The 26,647-nt window shown below is 28.8% G+C and overlaps 1 long non-coding RNA gene across 1 annotated transcript; it reads right to left on the bottom strand.

Annotated features, from left to right (window-relative positions):
• Positions 1–4,370: 4,370 nt before the first annotated feature.
• On the bottom strand, positions 4,371–25,924 carry LOC113363543. The gene is made up of 2 exons (XR_003365916.1): positions 25,552–25,924; positions 4,371–4,422 (listed from the first exon to the last, which is right to left on the bottom strand). It is a non-coding gene; the product is annotated as an uncharacterized LOC113363543 (long non-coding RNA).
• Between the last annotated feature and the right edge of the window lie 723 nt (positions 25,925–26,647).

Genomic DNA, 26,647 nt, shown 5'->3' with positions numbered 1-26,647 from the left:
TGCAAACTGTTTTTATGTGCTGTGTTATTATGAGATATTTTATCAAAATTTGCTTTAGTAAAGCAATATTTCCTCTTTTTTCGTAAATTACCAAACAAGAGCCATAAAAAATCATTTTTGCCAAGAATTCCGTACATTGTCCTTTACATCTGGCAGACAGAAATCCATATCAGTGTGTAGTCTTGTGTAGTCGTAACATCTACAAATATCTTCCAAAAAAATCGAGTGTTTTTAACAAAAAAATATTAGTGATATGGATATATAAATTATTACAGGTAAATAATTTTTGCTTCTCAATTTTATATAAAACCTTTTTTAGTTAATTCTTATTACTCTTTACCCCGGTACATAATCCATTCCTTTATAAAAAAATTTTTTTCTAATTAATCTGTATTGACCATCGTTAATTAATGTTAATCAATATTTTTAAAAAACATTGTATTTGACAGAATAAACCTGATGATGGAACGTACCTAGTTCCGAAACGTCGTATTAAACATCTTCAAAAAACAAATTGTTTTTTATTATTGGATTTACTGTTCGGAAAAGAAACAATCAATATATTGAAAAAATCCAGGACTTATCTATTGAATATATATATATATATATATATATATATATATATATATATATATATATATTTGGTGTTCATTATACTACTGATATTTAACGCCATATTTGACAAAGTTCGATGATTCAAGTAAGATAAATATCAAATAAATATAAACTAATCTTGGTAATTATATTTTTACGTTTTATGCACATATAAAAATATTTAATTGATAGAAGCAATCTCTGACTCCAATTGAAAGAAACAAAATTCAAATTCTTGCATCTTTTACATATATTGCTCGATGGCTCCATAAATTGGAAATTGGTCTTATAACTATTTAATTTCACGAGCAGGAACAAAAACATGAATCGACTAGATGTAAATGAAAATTTAAAGTGCTTATGGTAAATTATTTATTATATAAAATCGATAGGAAATATTAATGTCAGAAAGTTAACTAATGGTTATTTATTATATGAGATTGTTAGATACTAATCACCTGCCAATGTGTCGATAAATTATAAATGAATATAATATATATATATATATATATATATATATATATTTATATATTTACACGTGTGTAAAAATAGAGGAAAATATATAACTACTGTTACATTTTTGGAAAGCTGATGAAGGGATAAAATAGAAGGTATTTTCGATGTAATTCTGATGTAGTTCTAGTCGTATAGGTTTTTATTCTAAAACAAAAATTAACCAATAATCATAATCTCTCACTATATGCCACAATTTACTAGGTTTATAATAAACTCAAAATTAATCATCAAATGATAATGACACAGCAATCAAAATAAGAATTACTTCAATGGACTCATTGTTTGTTATACTGTTAAATACAATCTGTCATACTAGGACATTCAGTAATTGTTTTGATGATTATATGACTTTTTGAATGAATGGCAACCCAGCAGTTGCCAAATCCAGTTGTGACTAATTAACTAATACACAAAGTATTTGTTGATATTTATGATTTTATATGCAACCTATGAGAGCTTATAGTTGAGAGTTATAACTTCAAGTAGAAATTTGACATCATTGCTGGCTGAGGCTGGGAAACTCAAGACTAGTTTGTGCTAGCCCACATCCAAACTGATTACACTACCTCAAATGGACTCAAAATAAGAGTTAGTTCACAATTGAAGAAAAATTTTCTGGGCAATAAAATTATTCGTTTCAGCCAATACGTTATATAATTACTCATGTACACTTATGTATGTATAATTGTATATATATATAAATGTAGAGGTCGTAGTTATAGAGTTTCTCTTTATTTTATGGAAATTTAGCACAATTGTAAGATCAATTGTAAATAGCGATCCATTGATATTTACAGGTATTTCTCTAGGTGTGTCATGGATGTAAAACTAATGTAATTGAACCATTGTGAATTTGTTTATGTAATAGGAACGGCTTCTTCTATATTTTGATTGCTAATTAAATTAACAAATTTTTAATGATTAAATAAAATATGTTGTTAAAATATGTGTTAAATAAATAATGTTATTTTGCCACTAAGTGTCTAAATTTTAATTTAGATTGTACAAAATAATTTCTTTTTTCAATGACTTGTTTATTGATGCACCCGCACTATCACTCACATTTGGTGAGTGATAGTGAGATGATTTGATAAAAAATTGTGATTGGTGTATAAAACAAATATGTAGTACTAAAGGTTGAAAAAGATTTAGAATTCAACAACAGAATTATTTTGATAAATTTGATTTTTTTTACTATAGAAAAGATCTTGGAAATCTACAAATCAGAAAGTTTTCATCATGAAAAGAGTTATTGAAAACACTAGAATATTTACCAGCATTATTTTTATAAAAAGCTCTACGTTTTACAAAATTGAATAAAACGAAAAACCTTAATCTACGATATCCTACTCTTATTAAATTGATAATATGCTAACTAATAATACACATATTTATTTTGATTTTTTTCAACATAGACCACCCAAAGAAGATTAAATAAAATATTCCTATGTCAAAAATTTATTATGTACTTACTGATAATTATATACACAAATAATATTCCTCGCGCATTGATATGAAATGATAAATTTGGTATGAAAACAATATAAACGTTTCATGATTCTGCATAAAATTTTATTAGAAGAAGTTTGAAGAGATTCCAAAAATAAATTTTAAAAATATACATACATTTTCAAGAAATCAAAATTGTGATAAAACTACTGAAGTCTTTTTATTAAAATCTCTACTGAAAGCTAAATTATATAGGAATCCATTTTTGGTCAATTGCCAAAATTTGGGTTTTTCTGTTCCGTAATTTCAAAATGAATGAACTTGCTTTCTCTATAAACCAATTGCTTCAATCATAAAAATCGATTAATTCCTTTTACTAAAAATACGATAGATTCATACACACAAATATTTAAATATGTACTTAAATAAACACAATAAACGATGCCCATAACGAACTTTTTTTTTCAGTCACAAAAGTTTTACATAACGAACATTGCTCCACACAACGTCTAAATCGTTGTCATTTGTAGTAACAAAACATATGTTGCTAAAATTAATTCAAAGAGTGGACCTTGAAAATTTGCTTGTTGAAAAAAAGTTATCGACAGTTCCTTGAAAAATTCTGAATCTAAAAGGGCACAAAAGGTAGCAATACGACTCTGATAAAAACTTATTTCATAAATCATATTTTTAATATTTCGTAATATTTTTCAAATGGCTTAATTATATGTAAAACATATCTTATTTTCTATGTCCATTTCAAACTACAGAACGAATTAATATTATTTTCAAGTATTTGTATGGAAAAAAGCGTTTCGCTTAGCAAAATTTTTGCTCAACGAACTTTCTTCCGAAACGAATTAAGTACGAAATGCGGGATATCACTGTATATATATATATATATATATATATATATATATATATATATATATATCATAACGCGAACATTATTACGTTGCCAAAGTTTCAAGTCATTACGTCTACTAATCGACGCCTTTGGCTCGAAAGAACATATATTTCTACGCCATTCCCTTACAATGAAAATGCAAATTACGAACTTCAAGCACATAACTTTAGCTATATTTTTATAAGCTACGTTAATTGTTAACCAGTAATAATTTATTATATTACTGTTTAGTTATTTATCGACGATTACCGTCGACCCATTATACCTAAGAGTTGCCTTGTCACTTTCTAACTAATAATATGCAACAGCCAATTTGCAACGGGAATAAATTCGAATATGTCTTTAGTTGAATGATTTAGCTAAACAATTTTGCATGTAGGTTTATTATTAGAAAATGACTTCATGACTTCAAGCACTTTACGCATCGACCACTTTATTTATGTAAGTGTTAGCAAAACCACTTCTAAAATTGTGAATATCGAACAAGGCAATTGGAACTAATATCATACTATAGATTTCAACATTTTGATACCAGAATCTGTATGCCACATATAATAAAATTGATAAATAATAATTTATAGCAGTATGTTCAATTTACCATATCCATTAATGTGTGAATTTGTATTTCGTCAGCTAGTAATTTCTGAGAATGCAAACTGAGGTTCATAATTGAATATTTTATGTTATATGCATAAGAGATAATCTCAGGAGCACACTCTTGCAGAAGATAAATACAAAAGTTAATTAAGATTATATAGCTTATATACATTTAGTAAATTTAATGCTTAATTAAACATACTGCTATAATAAAATAGATTTATTATCTAATGGATTTATTTATAATTTTGCATAACTCTATATAATAAATACCTCATTTTCCATGGGTACCACAACCTCATATTTGCAAACTGTATATGCATCATTGTGTTGAGGATTACTGAGGGCCATTTCTAAGCCTAAAAATGAAAAAAATATTAACCAATTTTACAAAAAAATTTGAATTATATCTTCACACATTCCTCAACCTTTAACATAAAATTATTATAACTAAATATAGTAGATATAAAGTATTGCATGGCATCAGGCCTTAAGGCCGGAACTTTCCATACCGATAACTAAATTTAAAAAATATACTTTGCAACAATTTGAAAAAGTTAGATTTTTGAGAAATTTTGAAATTTAAAAAAGGACTATTATTATAATTTTTTGTATTTTGATTTTTAGCATCATAGGCGGATTTGGAGTCGAAATACCAAAGCGCGTAAGCGCCGCGTAGTCGTTAACGTGTAAACATAGGTACAGAACTCATTATAATCTTTATAAAATATCTGATAATACGATGTACTTATGTCTAATGTTAATTTTTGACTGCCAAATGGCATTTTTTTTACTCTTTTTATTGCATTTCCGGAGTCGCTGGACCTGCGCCTGTTATTACTTTCGTTGATATTTTTTACCAATGGCTTTCAAAATGCAAACCAATGATTGTCCTTTACTAATTGTTATAATATTATAAACTTTTTGCATTATTGCTCAGAATAAAAATTTATATCCATGAACTATTCAAGTAAAAATTGGTATATCACCATTGCTTTATATTAGGTCGCATGCAATGCAAATATTTGAACTCAATCCTTTGTGGTCGCAAAATATAATAATATAAACTAAATTATATAATATTAATTATAATAATTAACTTATAATTGTCTATTTCTAACTGTAATGTTATTTTAACTTTTTGCAGCAATGCCCAAAAGAAATCTATATTTCTGGTCAATTTTTAAGTAAATATGAGAATATCACTACTTCTTGATATTAGGTCGCATGCAACTCAAAGATTTGAACTCAATCCCTTGGGGTGGCAAAATATAATTACATAAACAATTAATTATATAACCAATAATTGTCTTTTTATCATAATGATAATATTCCAACTTCTTGCAGCAATGGCCAGAAAAGAAATTTATATTTCTGATCTATTTTCAAGTAAAAATGGGAATAACATTATTACTTGATATTAGATCGCATACACCGCAATGATTTGAACTCAAAACCTTGTGGTCGCAAAATATATTTCTAAAGATTCTTCTCCTTTTCTAATTGTGGTAATATTTTAACTTTTGCAGCAACGCACAAAAGAAAAAAATATATTTTTCTATCGAGAATATCACTACTTCTTGATATAAGGTCGCAAGCAAAACAAGAATTTGAACTCAATACCTTGTAATCGCAAATCATAATTATTTAAATAATAGACATGCTATATTATTGATTTATAAATTGTATCAATTTCATTCTGATATATCAATAAAACGCGTAAAGTAAATAAATATGTATAAAAATTTGATAAGTAAACATAAATGTAGGGGAGCTAGAAGAACTATTTCTCTAACATGATTAATTGGGAAATAATAAACAATAGTTATGGAATTATTTTTATTTCATTTGGAAGAGAAATTTAGAGCAACTATCTAAAAAATACTATTACAACTTAAGAAAGAACTGTTACAACAAGCCCCTATCTCCCCTATGTGGAAAAAGTGTGAAGAAAAAAAAATATATATGAATAAAACAACAAAAGTGTAAATGATGTCAGTAACAACTATTGACCAATAGTATTGATTGAAGAATTGTAAAGATCTGCTGTAATTCGGACAAATTTAGTATGTCATTGGGACATAATGTTTGTGTGAGATTGTATATGCATAATAAGTACACTAAAATAATATGAACAAGTGATAACTGTACGTTTATGTTTTTAACTGTCAGTTTATGATTTTTTTTTTATTATTTGAAGAGAAATCAGTGCTACTCTGATGCTGTTATATACTCTGCTATAATATGCCTGACTTTCTTAGAAAGCAACTCTATTTCTATTTGTGACAATTTTTTACTTAACTTTTGATAAACTCGTGGACTTATTCTGCCGCATAACAAACAAATGTTATGGCAAGGCTATGTTAAGAAGAACTTGCCATACAAATCCGTTCTAAATATTACCAAAACCCATGTAGTTGCTGCGTAGTCAGGCGTTTTTCTCAGGTTGTCAGATAGAAAACCTAACCTAGAAACCGTACAAATGTCAAATAAACGATCTTAGATAACAGGGTCTTTCTGACACAGCTTCATAACATACGAGTGACGTTGCAGTGTATGTATAAAACGCCTGAATGAACAACAAGTACATGACATTTTGACAGTATTCAGTATTATTCATTAGCATAATGTATGCAAGTTAGAGCGTAACATGGCCTTGCTATAACATTGGTCTGTTATGAGGCAGAATCGACCCATCGATTCTGTGATTGCAAGTCAGACGCTCTTATTAATTAAATTGATTCTTTTCAATTTTATCACAAGAAAACCTAATTATCGTAGTATGCAATATTTGAATTCAAAAAATTTGCAAAGGAAACAATGTGTAAAACCTGTTTACTATATTTCGAAATGACATTTTTATAACATTAACATCAAGACATGCCGACAAAATCAATATATTACAACATATTTCTTCAAGATACTTTAAATGCACAAGTTTGAATGTATAATAAAAAAAAAATAACAAAAGACAAATTTGTTTACAGAAATAATTGCTAAACAATGACGCTCGTTAATGGTTCTTTTACTTAAAATCAAATAAAATATGGTTATCATTAATAATTTAGGCAAATACCGTAAGCTCATAAATGAAAACTAACAAGGAATATTTACAATTGCACATAATGTAAAATTTAGTAAAAAAGCAATAATTGTGTCGCTTCAAAGTCAGACAACAAAAACATAAAAATAACCAGACGTTTCTGAATATTTTGTTGAAAATAACCAGACGTTTCTGGATATTTTATAAAAAAAATCGTGTTGATGTTTTCATAAGCCGTCGTGTGGGTGTCCCCCTACAATTAATTTCGAATTTATTATCTAAATCAATATTCTGCTACAGATGTTCAGACTATACAGGTTTGCGGAGGAGTGCATAAATTTGTGATCATTAAAATAAAAAATAAACGTTCAATATGATTCTTTTTTTATATTTTGATTGATTTCTAGACATAATTATTTAATCATAATATTTGTGTAAATATTATTATAATAATCTACATTTGACTTTCTAAAGAAGAATTAATGTTATATTTTCTCGACGTCTCAAGTCATTCTGAATCTGGTGAGATCAAATTTGACATGTATGTATGTATGAATCTGGTTTGATCAAATTTTGTAAATGTATGAATGCGAGACAAAATTTAATAACTTGTTTCTACTTTCTCAAAATTGGGCACATGTAATCTAAAATTCAAATAAAAAATCAATCGAAAAGAATCCAAAATCTCGCTTATTATTAGTTTAGTTTTTTTTGCAACGATCGTCCGAGCCGTTTCTGTACAATTAGCAGATGAGTCCAAAACTTCTAGTCCACGTTTTAGTCAATTAACCTTAGTAAAATTGCCTAAAAATCAAGTTTAGGTTTAGAATCGTGCTAATTAGTTTTTGCTAAAAATTGACCTGGCCGTTTCTTTGCAATAAATTCTTATTGATTTGCACATATTGTGGACTTTAATGCAAATTTTCCTAAGGCAAAATGCCACTTATAACTAGTTATATTTTCACAACTCAAAATATTCGACATTAAATCAATTGTAGAAACTTACAATACTAACATTTACAATAGTAATAATAGTAAGAAATGGATATACAACATTACAAGATATACAATTATTACAAAATATACAAGAAAGAAATAATGGATTTAAAAATTTGTTTGATTCTTGATTTAATTCAGAAAAGCTAATTAGGATTTTTTTGTTTCAGAATTGTTCCACTAATTTTCTAGCTAAGTTCTTGGATGTTAAGTCAACTTATTTTTCACTTCCATTTTTAGTTAAATCCATATCCAAGTCTATGAGAAAAATATTATAAATATATAAAATATTAAAATATATAATATTAATCGTCAGATCTATTTGTAAACAATTTTAGAATTATGAGTTTTTTTGGATGTAGATAGTCAATTGACAAATATTATATTAAACAAAGTATTTTCAAAATAGCTAAAAGAAAAGTTTTTACAACGTTGAGTATAGTTTTTCGGATATTTTAGTAAAAAATCATTCTTGCATAAATAACCAATTTTTCAATAATAGCTTGATAAAATTTAAAGATTTATTGAAATTTCACAAACTTTTTGTACCGACTAACAATTTCATTTAAATTTTCTGACTTTTGATCAATGTTTAATAATAGAGGACATTGGCAAAAGAATGGAATTCAGTCCAATCCTAATATGGATTTCAATAACAATATTTCGGCTTTAAAACTAAATGATTTGATTTACAGGTTTCAAATTAGCATTTTATAAAAACATATGTCGCAGTTTAAAATAGTAGTGTGGAGGTGTTAATCATTATTGATTAATTTAAATAAACTGTAAGATTTTGATACAATCGATTATTCAGCAGTTAAATTAAACAAGTGTGAGGAATTTGGAATAGAAATTAGTCAACAATAAAACGTATGTGTGATTGTTAATAATAATAAATTCAAAGTTACAAACCTTATATTTATGTTTTCTAATTTTTAATATTATCAATTAATATTTTTTATTATCATCAATTAGCTTTTTATTTGATTCAAAATAATTTTTCGGAATTCATAAAATTTAAAATAACAGCTAAATGCTATTTATTTAATTTAATATACTATTTTTAAATTGTCAGTTCATTGGTTCAAATGTTTTTCTCTAAAAATATATAAATTTTTGCAATTTTTGTTTGGTTTAATTCGAAATTAACATTCTTAAAAAATGTATATTATCCAATGATTTTTTGTTCAATTTTTTTAAAATCTTATTAATTTAATTAACCCTTGGGTTAATAAGAAAAGAGATGTTATTACCGCCTGCCCTAGGCAATTTTGTTTGAAATCGCACAAAGCATTTTAATTACTATTTAAATATCTAGATCAGATCATATCATATAAGCGCCAGAATTTCTGGTTTATATATATATATATATATATATATATATATATATATATATATATATATATTTATATATAGTATAGACGGATGTGTGGTACAACTATGACATAAAATGTTTCTCAGAACACACACAGTTTTTTTCTTCAATTTAACCAGAACGGAAATTCAAACTCAATCTCTCATTATATAAGTAAGTTGCAATGTCATTCCACAACTATTTTTATGGTACAGCTCTTAAAATGATTTTATAATATTAATTACAATATCAATTAATAAATAATATTAGTTTATTTATTGAAAGAATGAACAATCACATATTTTTATCGACAGTATCCACCCAGTTTTAGAATTTTTTTATCGTGGTTAATCAAGATATTTAGAAACCAGTAAAGGTCTTTTTGGATGCAGATAGTAATTAGCCAAATTAGCAAATAATTTCTTACAATATGCTAATACTAACGTTAAATGTAAATTTTTGGATATTTTTGAAAAATCATCATTTTTGCATCAATGAATCTGTAAGTTTCATATTGTATCTAAATGAAACTTTTATCAAAAACAATATTCTGTCAATCATGTTTTTCTAATTGCAATTTGGAACTTGGCCTCAAAATTCAGCAATATTAACATCAAACGTAAATTTGATAGATCATAAAGTTCTTTAAATACAATAGAATAGAAATAGACTTTAGAACTTATAAATACATTTTTATTCGAATAACCAAGAATTTCATGGCATTTTACTTAACAATAATAAAGGTTTAAGGACTGCTTAATTTGATCAAGTACAACCATGTTTCATTGATGTACTCACTAATTTGTTTTAAAATTTTTCAAAAAGTTTTTTTTAATGTAACCTTTATAAGGGCTTACATGTAGATGGGGATTAAAAGACCAACTGAACGTTTACTTTTTGAAAGGAGTAAATAATGAAAAATTGTGAATAAAAGAGTAAATTAAATTAACAAAAGCAATTTTACAAGAGATATGTTAAATAAATTTCATTTTAAAATATGTTATGATTCCAACTCTGATGATGAATATTTTTGACGAAATAGCAGATCAAGGTTATATACAGTGTAACCTCTGTAAGAAATGTACCCGTGAAATTTATAATTTGCATTGGTTGAATAATATGGCTAATATATCGTTAAATTCCTTAAAAAATAATACATTGGATCTATATGCCTCTATGTGTCCCATTTTACCCCGCCTATGGAGTAAAAAGGACCAAATGACAAATTTTTTAAACATATCTACAATGATAAATTAACTGGGAAATTTACTGAGCAAAGTCAGGTAGTTGTTTATTTGATATGTGTTATTTGTTAAGATATAATTAGTGTAGTTTTCATAATTGATAAAAGTTAAGTTGGACCTTTGTACCCCAACCTATCCTATTGTTAATCTTGACATCTTACTTCTTCAAAAGCGGTTAAAAGCGACGGGACTTGATTTAGATTTGATGATTTTTTGTTATTAGAATTAATCTAATAGGGCTGACATTTTATTGCTGCAGCAATGCCGGGCAAGGGCTTTTTTCACTTGCAAACATTTTCACAGTGGGTATGGAACCCGGGACCTCTGAAACAAGTCCCGTCGCTCTTAACCGCTTACCTACGGGCGAGCCCAGATAGTAATATTTTATGTTTCCAAGTGTAAATAGCCTCACGCGGCATTGCTGCATATAAAAAAATACTCGCCCTATTACAGAAATTGTATTAATAATATATCATACAGAGATGCGTCAACTGATTGGGTTGACATCTGTCAAACATACTAGTATTAAGTCAAATCAGCACAATAGCTTATAGGACTATTAGGCTCTGATTGCTGTTCAAAAATCATAAAAAAACTTCTTCAAAATCTTTCAATATGTTACGATCACCTACTGAAGACAGAATGGGATAATTAATCACGACTTGTTCAGAAAAAAATGATTAAGTTAATAATGCAATTCCAACAGATCATGCATTTTTTCCAAATTTGATTAAGTACTCAAATTTAGTAAAGAAACACTAATGTGCTAGAATTACATGATTACATTGGCAACAATGGTAACAATGGTAATTACATATTTGTACTTTGATCATATCCTTCTATTAAGTTATTTCGAATAAGAAGTTAAATAATAAAAATTCATTATCGTTATTTGACAACATTGTTCTACGCGACAGGTAATCTCACACGCGGCAGAGCAAGAATGCTGAGATCATTTTTTCTCCATGTCATACCAATTATAGACACATAACACAGTACAGAGGCAGACGGTTGCGTCACGAAACATCAAGGATTCCGCGCGTGCTGCTCGATAGTGTCACCAATGCCACGAGCTACGAGCAAAACACCGACAATTAGTTGATATACAATTGATTTGCATTTACCTGCGAACATGACAAACTTTAACTCTAGATAATGGATAGAAAATTCAATTTCAACGACCATATCAAATGCAAAGTTAATCATGCTAATAGATTATTATATTTACTAGGGAATGCAATACCGGTATACGCGATTTTTTGGCGGTATTTTTACCGGTATTTATCCCAAAAATATCGGTATTTTCGGTGTTTCTACATAAGCGCTATTTGATACATAATACACTAAAGTTTAAATTTCTTGAAGCAAATTTATCTTTAAATTCCATAATCGCATAAACAGCTATATCTTCAAGTGATTCTATAAGATAAACAAATGTCAAAATTTATCTCAACTAGTCTGTTTATTTGTGCGTATTTCAAGAATTTACTAAAACTCTTCTTCTTCTTCGATCACTCAGGTTGTTAGGTTATTATTTAACCTTTGTCGCTGTGGACTGTATTAAAAAACTGATTTAATTTTATATTCTGTATTTGTTGCAGTTCTAATCACAATAACTGATGTATTATTAAGTATTAATGAAGAAAAATATATTTATGCGTATAGGTTAGTTACATGTGTTTAAGTCGGCTTCACTTTTAGAACAGAACAACTAGTTCCTTTGAAACACTCCGCTACCCCCTCTCTACCAGGGGTAGCAACCATTCCGTATAAAGCTTAATGCTCTGAAGTTTTGTAAACTTTCATGGCCAATATAATAAAATGAAAAGACGTCCGAACATGCCGGCCGCCTTGAAAAGCTACAGCTTTTAAAAATATAAACATAGATATTTTGAACTAACATTAAGTATAAAAATTGTATAAAGATTTTACGAGTATAAAAATTGATTAAAAATGTAATAGTGATTTGCATGACAATCTAATCTAAAATTATTTAACTTATATTTCTTAATATTATATAAAACTTAAGATATTTCATTATTGATTGGTAGAATGCACACTTTGTTTAGTGCCCTTTTTAATTCTCCATTGGGGCCCTTCAGTGTAACAACCCGTACGACACCATCATTGCCTGGGTGTATCTCTGTGATCCGTCCAAGACGCCATTTTAATGGTGGTAGATTGTCATCCTTTATAAGCACCAGTTTGCCTATAAGATTATCTTGTTCCATTGGTCTTCTCCATTTGGTCCGGGATTGTAATTCTCCTAGATATTCCTTGTGCCATCTTGCCCAAAAATGCTGCCTTAGCTTTTCAAGATGCTGGAGTTTTGTTAGTCTGTTTTCTGGGATGTGGGAAAGTGAATTTTCTGGAAGTGATGTTAATGATCTGCCGATCAGGAAATGTGCTGGAGTTAGTGGATTGAGATCAGATGGATCAGAGGATAAGGGAGTTAACGGACGAGAATTCAAAATTGCTTCGATTTGTGTTAATAATGTATACATTGAATTGTAACATAGTTTTGTCTCGCGTAACACCCTACGAAGATGGTATTTTAAACTTTTTACCCCAGCTTCCCACAGTCCGCCGAAATGAGGAGATCTAGCTGGTATAAAATGCCAGCTAATATTTTGACTTATTAATTTGCTTCTAATCTCTTCGTTAGATTCCAATAAAAATTTATATAAATCTTTTAAATGATTGTTTGCTCCAACGAATGTTGTTGCATTGTCCGAAAATATATTACTAGGAAGACCTCTTCTAGCACTGAATCGTTTTAATGTTTGTAAAAAGGATTCTGTCGATAAATCGCAGACCAGATCCAAATGAATAGCCTTGGTGCACATGCAAATAAAAATACAAATATAAACCTTAATAAATTTGGCACCGCGTGTTATTCGATCTTTGATAATAAACGGTCCAGCATAATCAAGGCCGACATTGTTAAATGGAAAATCTTGATTAACTCTACTACTAGGCAAATTTCCCATTAGATAATCATTTGACGATGGTTTTGCTTTGAAACAAGTAACGCATTTCCGAATAATTTCTTTACAAGCGTTACGTCCAGAAATTGGCCAAAATCGTTCTCTAATACTTGCGAGAAGTTGTTGAGCACCACAGTGAAGTAATCGGTGATGCTCTTGTTGCAATATTAACGTAGTTAATTTATGTTTTGAGCATAATATTATAGGATGAATTTTATCAAATGAATAATTTGTGTTTTTTAATCGACCGCTTACTCGTATAATTTTCGAATTATCCATAAAAGGATTTAAACATAAAATTCTGCTCTCTTTACTGAGCGATTTAGAATTGACAAGATTCTTATAATCTAATTGGAAAGATTGTTTTTGTGCAATTACTATCAATACTTTAAAAGCTTGATCTAATTCTTGTGTTGTAAGTGGTCCAAACTTCCGTTTATTCTTATCCTTTTTAAGTCTACAATTCGTAATAAATCTATTTACATATGCCATTGTTGATTGTAATTTTCGCAATGATGAAAACCGAGAAAATAAATCAAATTCTAAATTAGTGACTAATAAATTAATTGCTCTTGTTTCTGGTATGTTTTTGTCATTAAAATTTAAATTGTCTAAAGAATTCAAAGTTGTAATATTTTGAGAAAGCCATAAAGGTCCTTCCCACCATAGCTTACAATTGATTAAAGTTGATATTTGAACTCCGCGTGATATTAAGTCGCTTGGATTATCTGCAGATTTGACATGTTTCCAATGTGCTATTTTAGTTAATGACTGAATATTACTTACTCTATTTGCTACAAAGGTTTTCCATTTTGATGGATGAGCTCGAATCCAGCAGAGTGTAATCGTTGAATCGGACCACAAATAAATATCATCAATATGAATGCTAAGAGATTCTTTTACTTTTGTCATTAAATTGGCTAGAAGATTTGCCGCGGATAGTTCTAACTTTGGTAAGGATATTTGCTTTACTGGAGCTACCTTTGACTTTGCACAAAGTAACCGTACGCATATTGAGTCGTTTGAAATGGTCCTAACGTAAATACAGGCGCCATATGCTTTTTCGGAAGCATCTGAAAACCCATGCAATTCTAATCTACTATCATAATTTGCTTGTCGCGTACATCGTTCAATTGAGATATGTTTTAATAATTGTAAACCGTCATAAAAATTAGACCACTCCTTAACTAAATTTTCGGGAAGTTGTTCGTCCCACCCTATACCCAATTTCCATAGTTGTTGCATAATCATTTTTCCCACTATAGTAATTGGACCTACTAATCCTAGGGGATCAAAAATTTGACTAACGTGTGATAAAACAGTTCGCTTTGTTGGAATATTGTTATTCTTAATGAAATGTTTATTGATGTAGCTAATTGTATCTAATTTGTAATTCCACATTATTCCAAGACTTTTATTTACTTCTGATTGCATTAGTTCTAGCGTATTAGTTTCTTCATAATTAAGGTTATATTCGCGTTTTTCATATTCGTTAATATCTATATTTGATAGCCATTTTCGTAACTCAAATCCACCGCTTTTTAAAATGTCATATACTTCATTTTTTATTTTCATTAAATCGCTAATAGTTTCCGCCCCTGTCATCAAGTCATCTACATAAAAATCTTTATCAATTATTTTACAAGCGGAAGGCAAACGTGTTTCATTTTCTTTTGCCAATTCTTTAAGGCAACGTATAGCTAAAAACGGCGCAGATGCTGTGCCATATGTGACCGTATTTAATTTATAAGTTTTCAAATCATCTGTTGGATTGGCCCGCCAAACAATCAATTGCCAGTCCCTGTCGTCCTCATTAATTAATATTTGCCGATACATTTTTGAGATATCGCCTAACAAAACATATTTATGTATTCTAAATCTTAAAATAATTGAAAATAAATCATTTTGAATTGATGGTCCCGTATATTGGACATCATTTAATGACAAGCCACTTGAGGTTTTTGCCGACCCATCAAAGACAACTCTCGTTTTTGTTGTTGAACTATATTCATTTTTTACAGCGTGATGTGGCAAAAAATATTGATTATTTGACTTAATCTTAAAATTACTAACTTCAGACATATGACCTAATTGAATATATTCGTTAATAAAATTTACGTAATCTACTTTTAATAAACTATTTTTGTGAAATTTACGTTCAAGTGTCAGAAATCTTTGAACAGCATGACTTTTAGAATCTCCTAAGTGAACTTTGTTATCTTTAAAAGGAATTTTCACTATAAATCTACCAGTAGAATCGCGTTTGAAATTTGTTATAAAATGATTTTCACAAAACGTTTCGTCGTCAGTTAAATTACTAATATCGTTTTTTATTTCTTCTAATTGCCAAAATTTTTCTAATTGTTGACTGAGATCACAATTATTCAATGCCAATAAATTTGTTGAATGTTTTGAATTTTTTGAATACGTGCAATTCGGAGAAAACGACCCAACTAATATCCAACCTAATAAAGTTTTCTGTAAAAACGGTGCGTTATCACCTAATTTAATTCTACCTACCGATAAAAGTTTCCAAAACATATCAGCCCCTAAAAGTATATCTATATTCCGCGTCTTATTGTATTCCGGATCAGCTAAGAAAATATTTGTCGGAATTTTAAAATTGTTACCTATGGAAACTAATGGAAGTGGTTCTGTTATTTTTTCTAGCACTAAACAATTTATATTGGATTTAAATGAGTTATTTGTAGATTTAAAATTAACATTTGTTGAGAACCGAATATTGGTCTCTATCTGCCCGACGCCCATAACTGTGTAATTTGTTTTGTCTAGTTTTGTACCTAGCCTTTTGCAGGTATCTGCCGTAATAAAATTACTCTGTGCCCCGCAATCTAAAAGACACCGACATTCTATGAACTCCCCGCACGAGTTTTCTACTTTTATAACAGCTGTTGCTAAAATTACTTGTGGCTGTAATTTTGTATTAATATTTTTCGTCGAATAATTAGCCACCGTCATATTTGAACCCGATGTGCTAGGAATTGTATTAGTCTCTTCAAAATGAACCAATGTATTATGTTTCATTTTGCATATTTTACACGGAAATGCCAAACAAACGTCTACCTTATGCCCTCGCTTGAAACAATTTATACATAAATTCAATTCTTTGATTTTATTTATCCTATCATTAATAGATAGCGCTTTGAATTGCTTACAGTAATATAAAGAGTGATTTTCTTCACATAAATAGCAAGTTTGCCGCCCCGTTGACAGATAATTAATTGATGGATTATGATTATTATTTGTGCTCTTGTATTTTGTGTGTTGAGCCAAAGATTTATTAATATTATTAGGAAAAGGTTTACTACTAATATTTGTGGATAATTTTTCTAACATATCACATTTTTGTTTAATAAAATTATTAATATCTGTCAACGTCGGCTTGTCTTTGCTACAGGTAAAGGATTCCCAATCCCGTAACGTACGCGTATCGAATTTATTTGTGAATATAAATATAATAATTGTGTCCCATTTATCTGTGGGTTCGCCTAATGACTCTAATGAGCGTAGATGCCTAGAAATCGTTTCTAATAACGTTCTTAATTCTGAATGAGATTCGCGACTACATTTCGGACTATCAAAAATTGCCTTTATGTGATTATGTATGATTAACCGTTTATTTTCAAACCTGTCTTTTAAAATTTGCCATGCTATATCATAATTAGAATCGGATGCTTCTATAGCTGCAATGCTATTTTTGGCATCTTTTTCTAATGATGATTTTAAATAATAAAATTTTTGAATTTTGCTTAAAGTATTGTCGCTATGCACCAAAGCGTTAAATGAATCATGAAATTCTAACCATTTATCGTAACTTCCATCAAACGTGGGAAGTTTAATTGTTGGTAATTTAATATTTTTGATATTTGTATACGAATCAATGCTAGACGGCCCTATTGTTTGTTGATCGTCTTTACATTTTTTCGTGTCATTGAAATTTTGAATTATAAATTTTAATTTAGCTATTGTTCTATAATAATCACTTTCGAAAGATTCCTTATCGCTTTCTGATACACTCTCAATTAATTCAATTTCATATTGTATCGTTTCAAATTCATCAATAATTGGTAATATCTTTTCGAGTCTGGTATTTAATTCAATAATTATATTTTCATCTAGTATTGTGGAATCTAATGAATTTACAAAATTTTGCACTCGCGTCAATTTGGATTTAATGAATCCACGCTTTGCTTTAAGTTCCGCCATTTTGAATACAATATTAAACACAACCGAGCAATATGTGAAATTATTGGGATATTATGAAAGGAATGAAAACAGACTTACTTGTAATACAGGTGTGTAGATGTTGTAATTGTCCTCAGCCTTCGTTCCCTTGTTTGCTCTGGTCTGACCGCCACGTGGTTTTAAAGTTTAGCCGCTTTGGAATGTTTTTTCTTCACAACACTTAGAAATTTGTTATCACTATTGTACTTTAATTAACTGCTTGTAATTCACGATACGGGTCGAAGTACCAAAATGTTTATTTGTGCGTATTTCAAGAATTTACTAAAACTCTTCTTCTTCTTCGATCACTCAGGTTGTTAGGTTATTATTTAACCTTTGTCGCTGTGGACTGTATTAAAAAACTGATTTAATTTTATATTCTGTATTTGTTGCAGTTCTAATCACAATAACTGATGTATTATTAAGTATTAATGAAGAAAAATATATTTATGCGTATAGGTTAGTTACATGTGTTTAAGTCGGCTTCACTTTTAGAACAGAACAACTAGTTCCTTTGAAACACTCCGCTACCCCCTCTCTACCAGGGGTAGCAACCATTCCGTATAAAGCTTAATGCTCTGAAGTTTTGTAAACTTTCATGGCCAATATAATAAAATGAAAAGACGTCCGAACATAGTCATTAAACTGAATATTTATTGCTTTACTAAGGGCTTCATATCGTGTTACAATAAATAGAATTGGACTGATATATTATGATGTTTGTTTTATCTGTTGCAAAAATGTAACGATTTTTAAGTGATATTTGCGCCAAAATATTTTATATCATACAGTTTACCCCTGCGTAATCTTTATTATTTCTAACTTTATACATAATAATTATGATAATTACTAAATATTTTTGCTTCTTATTATAATTATAAAATATTATTTTTCGACAACGTTTCGAAGTTTGAAAATACTATAGAAGCATCATATGGTTTTAAATAACAATAATCAACAATTATAGTAACTTATTATTTATCTCGACAAAGTATCCGATCTTAAATTATATATTTGTAGAAAAATTATTTGTTTTAAATATTGGAGATTATGCTAATTTAACACATCGGATACAGACAATACAGTTAATTATAATAATGTAATATGATCTTTTATGAGCTTTTGGTCTTTCTTACATTAGTTTGTTTTCGTGAAAAGTACTCAATATACTCGATAGTTATAATGCATTCATTAATGGATATACTTTTGTTAAATTATTACTTAAAAAAATAAACTTATTGTTTTATTTTACTGTTTTTATTGTTTAGTTGAATATAGTTGTAGTTGTATAGACAATTTTTTTTTATTTGTACTAGTAACTTTCAATTTTGTTTACGTTTGTTTAAGATAATAAAAATACCGGTAATTTACCGGTATTCCGGTTTTAAAATGAAAAATTACCGAAATACCGGTATTGAAATTTTCCATCGGTATTGCATTCCCTAATATTTACTGTACCCCTTACTAAAATTTAGCAAGAATATTGATCTGAAGAATAAGAGAAGACTTTATCTAGCAATGGTAAGATCAACTTTAACCTATGGAGCTCCTGCGTGGTGTATGATAAACATAAATAAATTAGAAATTATATAAAATAATGCATTGAGAATGATACTCGGAATGAAGAGAAACCCTATCACTTATCAGTAAGTATCCCATCACTATCTACACAACCGACTGAATATACCATTTATATATGAAATTATAAAAAAGCAAGCAAGGATATTTTTTGAAAAATGCAAACGTAGTAATAACCCAACTATTACTGATATTGGATCTATAACTCAAGATATATTTTGGTATAACAATTATAACCTACCGACAGTCATTTTTAATAATTAACACTAGATATAAGACACCTCCAAAAATCAACAGTGTAATATGGTTTTTTGTGATTTTTTTCCATTATCTATTTAATTTACTTAATTTATACAATCAATAATGTTTCAAATGTTATTTATCAATGAATCGTATTAGTATATATTAGTATGATAGATATATAAAATCTTATATACTCACTTTTTCTTTTATGTAATATAATATGGAACAAATAAAACTTTTCGAACAAAAACAAAAAAACTTTAACTCTAGATTTTTGTAAATAAATGTTATTTTGAACATCAAAGATTTTTTTCTCTTTTTGTATATTTGCAGCTATTTCATCGTAATCAGCAGATATTTTGGTAGTACTTAGAATGTTTAAATCGGATGCCAACCCATTGATTGGGCGTCCGGGTAAGATGGTATCCTGTTTTGCTGTTAGATATCCGAGAGTGATCGTTTTTGCTTCTAGAAGGTCTTAAACGCATGGATATGAGAGGTTTGCGATTATCTTTTGATAATTGTTGCTATAAATCTGAAATTCCAATGTACTATATGAATACTAAGATCTTATTGTATAAGTCAATTTTGTACATATTTGTGGATCTTATTAATTTCTCATAAATATTCCCATAAAATTGTCCAATTTTTCTGCGTTTCTAAATTTTTATCACACTGGCATGTAGGATTTTGTATTATTCTTGTTCTCCAGTTATGGATTTAGCTCAATATATCTCATGAGAGATGGGTTTTCTTTAATGTATCTCATTTTTGTCTCTCATATATTTGACACTCACAAAAAATGTAGTCCATTGTTTCTGATCCTTCACCACACTAGTACTTTTGTATTATTCCTATTCTCATGAGATGGGGTTTGGCCCAATGTGTCTCATTTTGATTGCTCATAGATTTTATATCCGCAACTAATATAGTTCATTGTTTCTGATCCTTTGCTACACTGCTACTCAGTCTATTGTATACAAATTCTCCAGAAATGGGTTCTAGCTTAATGTACCTCATTTTGCCTTTCAGATTTGACATTCCCTAAAAAGGTGTCCCTTGTTTCTGATCCTTTAATACACTGGTTCGATGGTCTTGGCACCCTTTCCTCTCATGAATTTTACATTCTCAAAAAATATGGTCCATTGTTTCTGATTCTTTACCATTCTGCTACGTAGTATATTGTATTATTGCTATTCCCTAGAGATGAGTTTTAGCTCAACACATCTCATTTTTGACTCTAATAGATTTTACATTCCCAAAAAAAGATCCATTGTTTTTAATCCTTTACCACACTACTGCTTAGGCTTATGTATTATTCCTGTTCTCAAGAGATGAGATTTAGCTGAATGAATCTTATTCTAGTCTCTAATAAATTTAACAATCCCAAAAATATGGTTTATTGTTTCTGATCCGTTGCTATACTGGCACGTAGGATTTTATGTTATTTCTATTCTCCAGAGATGGATTTTAGCTCAACGTATCTGATTTTTACCTCTCATAGATTTTACATTCCCAAAAAATATGAATCATTGTTTCTGATCCTTTTCATACCGCTACCTATCAAATTGTATTTATTACTATTGTCCAGAAAAGGGTTTTGTTCAATGTAAATATGGTCTATCATTTCTGATTTTTCGACACACTGGTACTTAGGATTTTGCATTATTTCTAATCTCCAAAAATAGTTTTTAGCTCAATGCATCACATTTTTGTCTCTCATAAATTTTGCATTCCCAAACAATATGGTGCATTATTTATGATCCTTTTGGACACTGGCACGTAGGTTTTTGCATCATTCCTATTTTCCAGCGATTAGTTTTAGCTCAATGAATCTCCTTCTTGCTTTTCATGAATTTCACACTACCAAAAAGTATGGACTATGGTTTCCGATTCTTTACCAAAACCTCTTCGTAGTATATTGTATCATTACTATTTGCCAAAGATAGGTTTTGCTCCATGTGTCTCATTTTTATCTCTGATAGATTTAACAATACCAACCAAAATGGTCCATTGTTTCTGATCCTTTTCTACACTACTCCAGGTATTTTTATAATATGGTCGATTGTTTCTGATCCTTTACTATACTGCTACGTAGGCTTTTGTATTATTTTGCTCAACGTATATTATTTTTGTCTCAAATTTTATATTCACAAAAAATAATGTTCACTGTTTCTGATTCTATACCACACTGGCTCTTAGAATACATCCCCCCCCATAGATAGGGTTTTAGTTCAATGCATCTAATTTCTGTCTCTCATAGAATACATTGCCAAAAAATATGGTCCATTGTTTCTGATCCTTCACCAAACTGCTACTTTAATTCCTATCTCCAGAGAATTAATGCAATTTCATCCTAGTCTCTCATAGATTTTACTTTCCCAAAAATTGTAAGAAAAGCAATTATTAATTATTTTTCTATTAAGATGCATTCAAAAATATCACAAATTCTTATTTTGTGTTCTGTGGGAACACAAAAGCGGAAGCAAGAACATTATTTAACATATTTATCCTCAATTTCAAATTGATTTTCTATTTATTTTTTAAGCATGTTTAATACATCAAAAATGAAATTATCAAATTATTAACTTTTAGTTTAGTAAATTGATTTTTTATAGTATTTGTTGCAGTTTTCGCCATTTCTTAAAAAATTCATAATAATTTTATATCAAATTCTCAGGCCAATAAATCACTAATGACGTACATGCATAAAATGATTCAGGCTATGATAATAAAATGCTTATTGCATCCGCAATCTATAAGCTGAAGACTAATGTTACTTTCTATAACATTGATACAAGTTAAAATTAATTAATAGAAATATAAATGCGACATTCTACTGATAGAATTCACAAAGGTTTCTTTGAAAACGTGGGAAAATATAAGATTTTGATATTAAAAATTATATACCTGAATCGCATTTTTTAGTCTCTAGGATACCGAATTATTTGAAACCTTAATTAGTATAATTTCTTGATGAATATATCCGTAATTTAATTTATATAAAAAATGTATTAAATAAACATATATTCATATGAAATAACATAATAAATTATCTTCATAGGAAAAGACTGGTAAATGTATCATCTATGATGACAAATTGATATTCTGCTAATTTCAAACAAGTTTTTATGTCTTACAATAAGTTGCGTTAAGATTTTTCAGATTTTTTCAAATTATTAAGAACAGCAATTACTAATAGCAATTAGAATTAATGTGATACAATTTCTTAACTATGGTGAGATTGATGTAGAAGGCAACCCAATGGTTATCTATTCAATATGATTATAGTAGTTTGTAATATTGTTATTTCTTAAACTATTATTTATATTTTTTCAATAGACAAATTTAAAAAAAATTCTAAATTTTAATTAACAAAAATGAGGTTGTGTGGAATATTGAAATATGTTTTTCTATATTGGACCCACAGATGAAACGTAACAGTTCCGAAACATAAATACTTTTTTTTTTAGTTTTGATAGTGTGTTCAGATATAGAAGAAAAAAATCAATAAAAAGGGCATATTCATATTTTTACATAAATATTAATAAAATATAGTATCTTTTTTTCAAATGTGTGCATTTTAAGTATTTTTTTGAATACAATATATATTTAAAATATCGAGAATATTAGATCAGTGCGACATATACTACATCCATGCTACATCATTATCTATAACAAAAATACACAAAACGGCACAATTAAAGAAAAAAACTCAAATATTAGCTACGTGAATTTTAAAGAAACGAAATTACAATTTGTGATATGTATTTCTACAGAAATTCTGACGATTGTATGTAACTATAGTGGCGAAACGTTGTAAACAAATACCATCTTCAAAAAAACTTTAGTTTATTTTTATTTTGGATTAAATTGAGATTGGATCATACATACATTATTATACCATAATCAAAATTGTTATACTATTGTTAATTAAAAAAAACTAATTTTAACTTTGAAGTAAGAAATACTAATGCATATGTATAGAACAAATCTTAGTAATTTATCGAAATTTGCAAGATAGTATATACAAATATACATTATACATTACAAAAAAATTAAAATTTCACTAAATGTGAGTTCATAGACATATGAATCATAACATAGAAGCAAAACGCATGTCGTAAGATCTATATATAACAAAATAATATAAGATCTATCTTAATTATACATTCAAAACATATAAGTATGAATCAACAACCAATAATTTTAAATTTACTTTTATATTGTCATATGCATATTGCACAATAATAAATGTATGAAATGTGAATTTTAATTTCCATTTTGTAGTTTGTAATATTTTTGAATGTATATTGATAATTATCACGTTAATCGCCACTAGAATATCATAAAAAAATTGCATGTGGGTAACTTCAATTCAAATTCCATGGTAACTTTATTAGATAATGTTGTTAAAAATATATCAAGGATACTCAGTGTATCAAAGAATTTTTTTTGTCAAAACTCAAGGAAAAACATTTTTTTATGTCACACATATATGACTGACATAGCCCTATGTTAAAACTCTTTTTCTCGGCAAGCCATGAAATTTTCAGGTCAATTTGTCAGGTAGGGGAGGTAAGGGCTTGTTGTAACAGATTTTTTTATTTTAAATTAATATGTCTAATTAAAAAAAATTAATATGTCTTCAAATCTACTTATTATATTTCTACAAAATAAAGATGGATAGTTGCTGTAACTATTCCTGTACCGAATCAAGTAAAAATATATCCACAAATGTTGTTCATGATTTTATAATCAATGATAATAATAACCATAAATGTTGTTCATTATTTTATAATCAATGATAATAATCTATTTCTAGAAAAAGTGTGTTACCAATTAACTTGTCCTTGGGGCTAGTTGTAACATATACCGAAGCAAAACCGACAAAAAGTCACAAAAATGCTTTTGATAATTCAATATCTGCTTATATTTAAGAAAATTGACTTGTTTCTAAGTATTTTTTTCATACAAAAATGCAAAATGTAATTAATGTAAATAAAATATAAAATGTCTCTTGAAATAAATTTTTAACTTCCTCGAACATTTCGTCACGCTACGGGAAGTTCCAGCAATTTGCCTTAAGGCACGATGCTATACACCCCACTAGTTTCATCATGAATCAACGTAAACTACAATTAATATCATAATACAAATTAAAGCTATAATGTATTTTGTAATACAATTTTTAGTGCTCATATCTTACAAATAATATATTCTGTTCAATTTTCTTCATTGAATTTATATACAATTTTTGAATGGTACAACTAGCCCCAAGATTTTGATTCAACTCACTCCAGTTATACTCTTACATTAATCAAAACCACTAATTAAACCATTTATCAATCATAAAAATTGTTACAAACTATAAAAAAATGATACATTTCAAGCAAATTGAGACATATAAAATTTTCATATAAATTAGAACTAGCTATTTTATATTACACGTCAAAAATGACGGACCTGCACAGTTCTGTTTATTCGTTTATTGCGTTGACCTGTGGGACAATGACCAAAATACACAGGACGACTTACATGTCCAATAAGAGGCAAAAAATATTTTAATGTCGTTTAAGATCATATTGAAAAACGCATGTTCCTAGTTACCCCCGTCACAGATAGCACCTAGTTCTCCTATATATGTCTGACATGGCAAACATGGTCTTAACGTCAGACACATATAACTGACATAGCGATTAAGGTGTTAATATCGAGTGTTTCGAAATAAACTATCATCCATCACCACAAACGTCATTTGCTTACTGATAACGCGCACATGTATCACATCGCCTCACCTTGTCAAATATGTAAACAGTCTTCGCATTTGAGCAACACCACTAATTAATCCAAGAATTTCACGTCAAACCAAACATTTCTCGATCACAAATTTAACTGCACTGGCATAGATTGTAATGTACTTGTAAATTTATATAATACCTTTATAAAAACACAATACAAAATGCACAAAAATTATGGGAATCTGATTGTGAGAAAGACCTCGTGCGTTCTGAGTTCTGAGTTCTGAGTTAGCGACTCGAGCGCCTGTTCGGCTGAGGCCTTCATTCCATCTCAGATGGCGTGGGCTCACTACTAGTTGTTCAACAGTTTGTCCATATACGCGAATAAGAAATCGGCGGTGAACCAGTCGGATACAGGACCGCATTAATAACCCACACTCGGGGCACATTATCTATATTATACATATTTTCTGTTGCTAATTTTCGAATAAAACAGAAATGATAACGCACTGTAATGTTACGAGTCTATATATCAGTATAGACCTCATTATACATGAACTAGTCGAGCACAAAAAGTGTCGAAACAGAGTGGAGAATATTCGTGCACGTAAATATGTTATTCGAGAGTTTTCGAAGGTTTTCGGCAACGCTCGTTCACCCCGTGTCGTCACTATGGCCTTTCATGTTTTAACACTTTTTACCAGGGGACATATATGAGAACTAGCTGTCTATGTATTTACAGGCATTTTACACATAAAACCACATAAAACATATAAAACTAGCTGTAAGTGGAATTCTGTCTCAAGGCAATTAGAGCATCGTGCCTTAAGGCAAATTGCTGGAACTTCCCGTACCGCAATTCAAAATTCGAGTAATTAAAAATAATCAATAATAATAATCAATAAAAGTTGATCAATGATTTGAAACTTTTAATAGAATTTCGAACCATATTCTATTCTATTCTATTCTATAACATTCTATCTTAAATCATTTATTTTAAAATATTTTGGATAATCTGAACTTTTTTTCAAAGCAATTGTGCTGCTTTAATTTCATAAATACGAAATATCAAAGCGCGTAAGCGTCGCGTCACCGTCTAACGCGTAAACATTGGTACGGAACCCATAGTAAGAAAAGAATGTAAACAAAATTT

This window comes from Ctenocephalides felis, unplaced genomic scaffold (genome assembly GCF_003426905.1).
Source record: "Ctenocephalides felis isolate EL2017-DRISC unplaced genomic scaffold, ASM342690v1 CF-g0.4_SCAFFOLD_00845, whole genome shotgun sequence".
Taxonomy (NCBI): Eukaryota; Metazoa; Arthropoda; class Insecta; order Siphonaptera; family Pulicidae; genus Ctenocephalides; species Ctenocephalides felis.
This window is presented reverse-complemented; position numbering and strand designations above follow the sequence as displayed.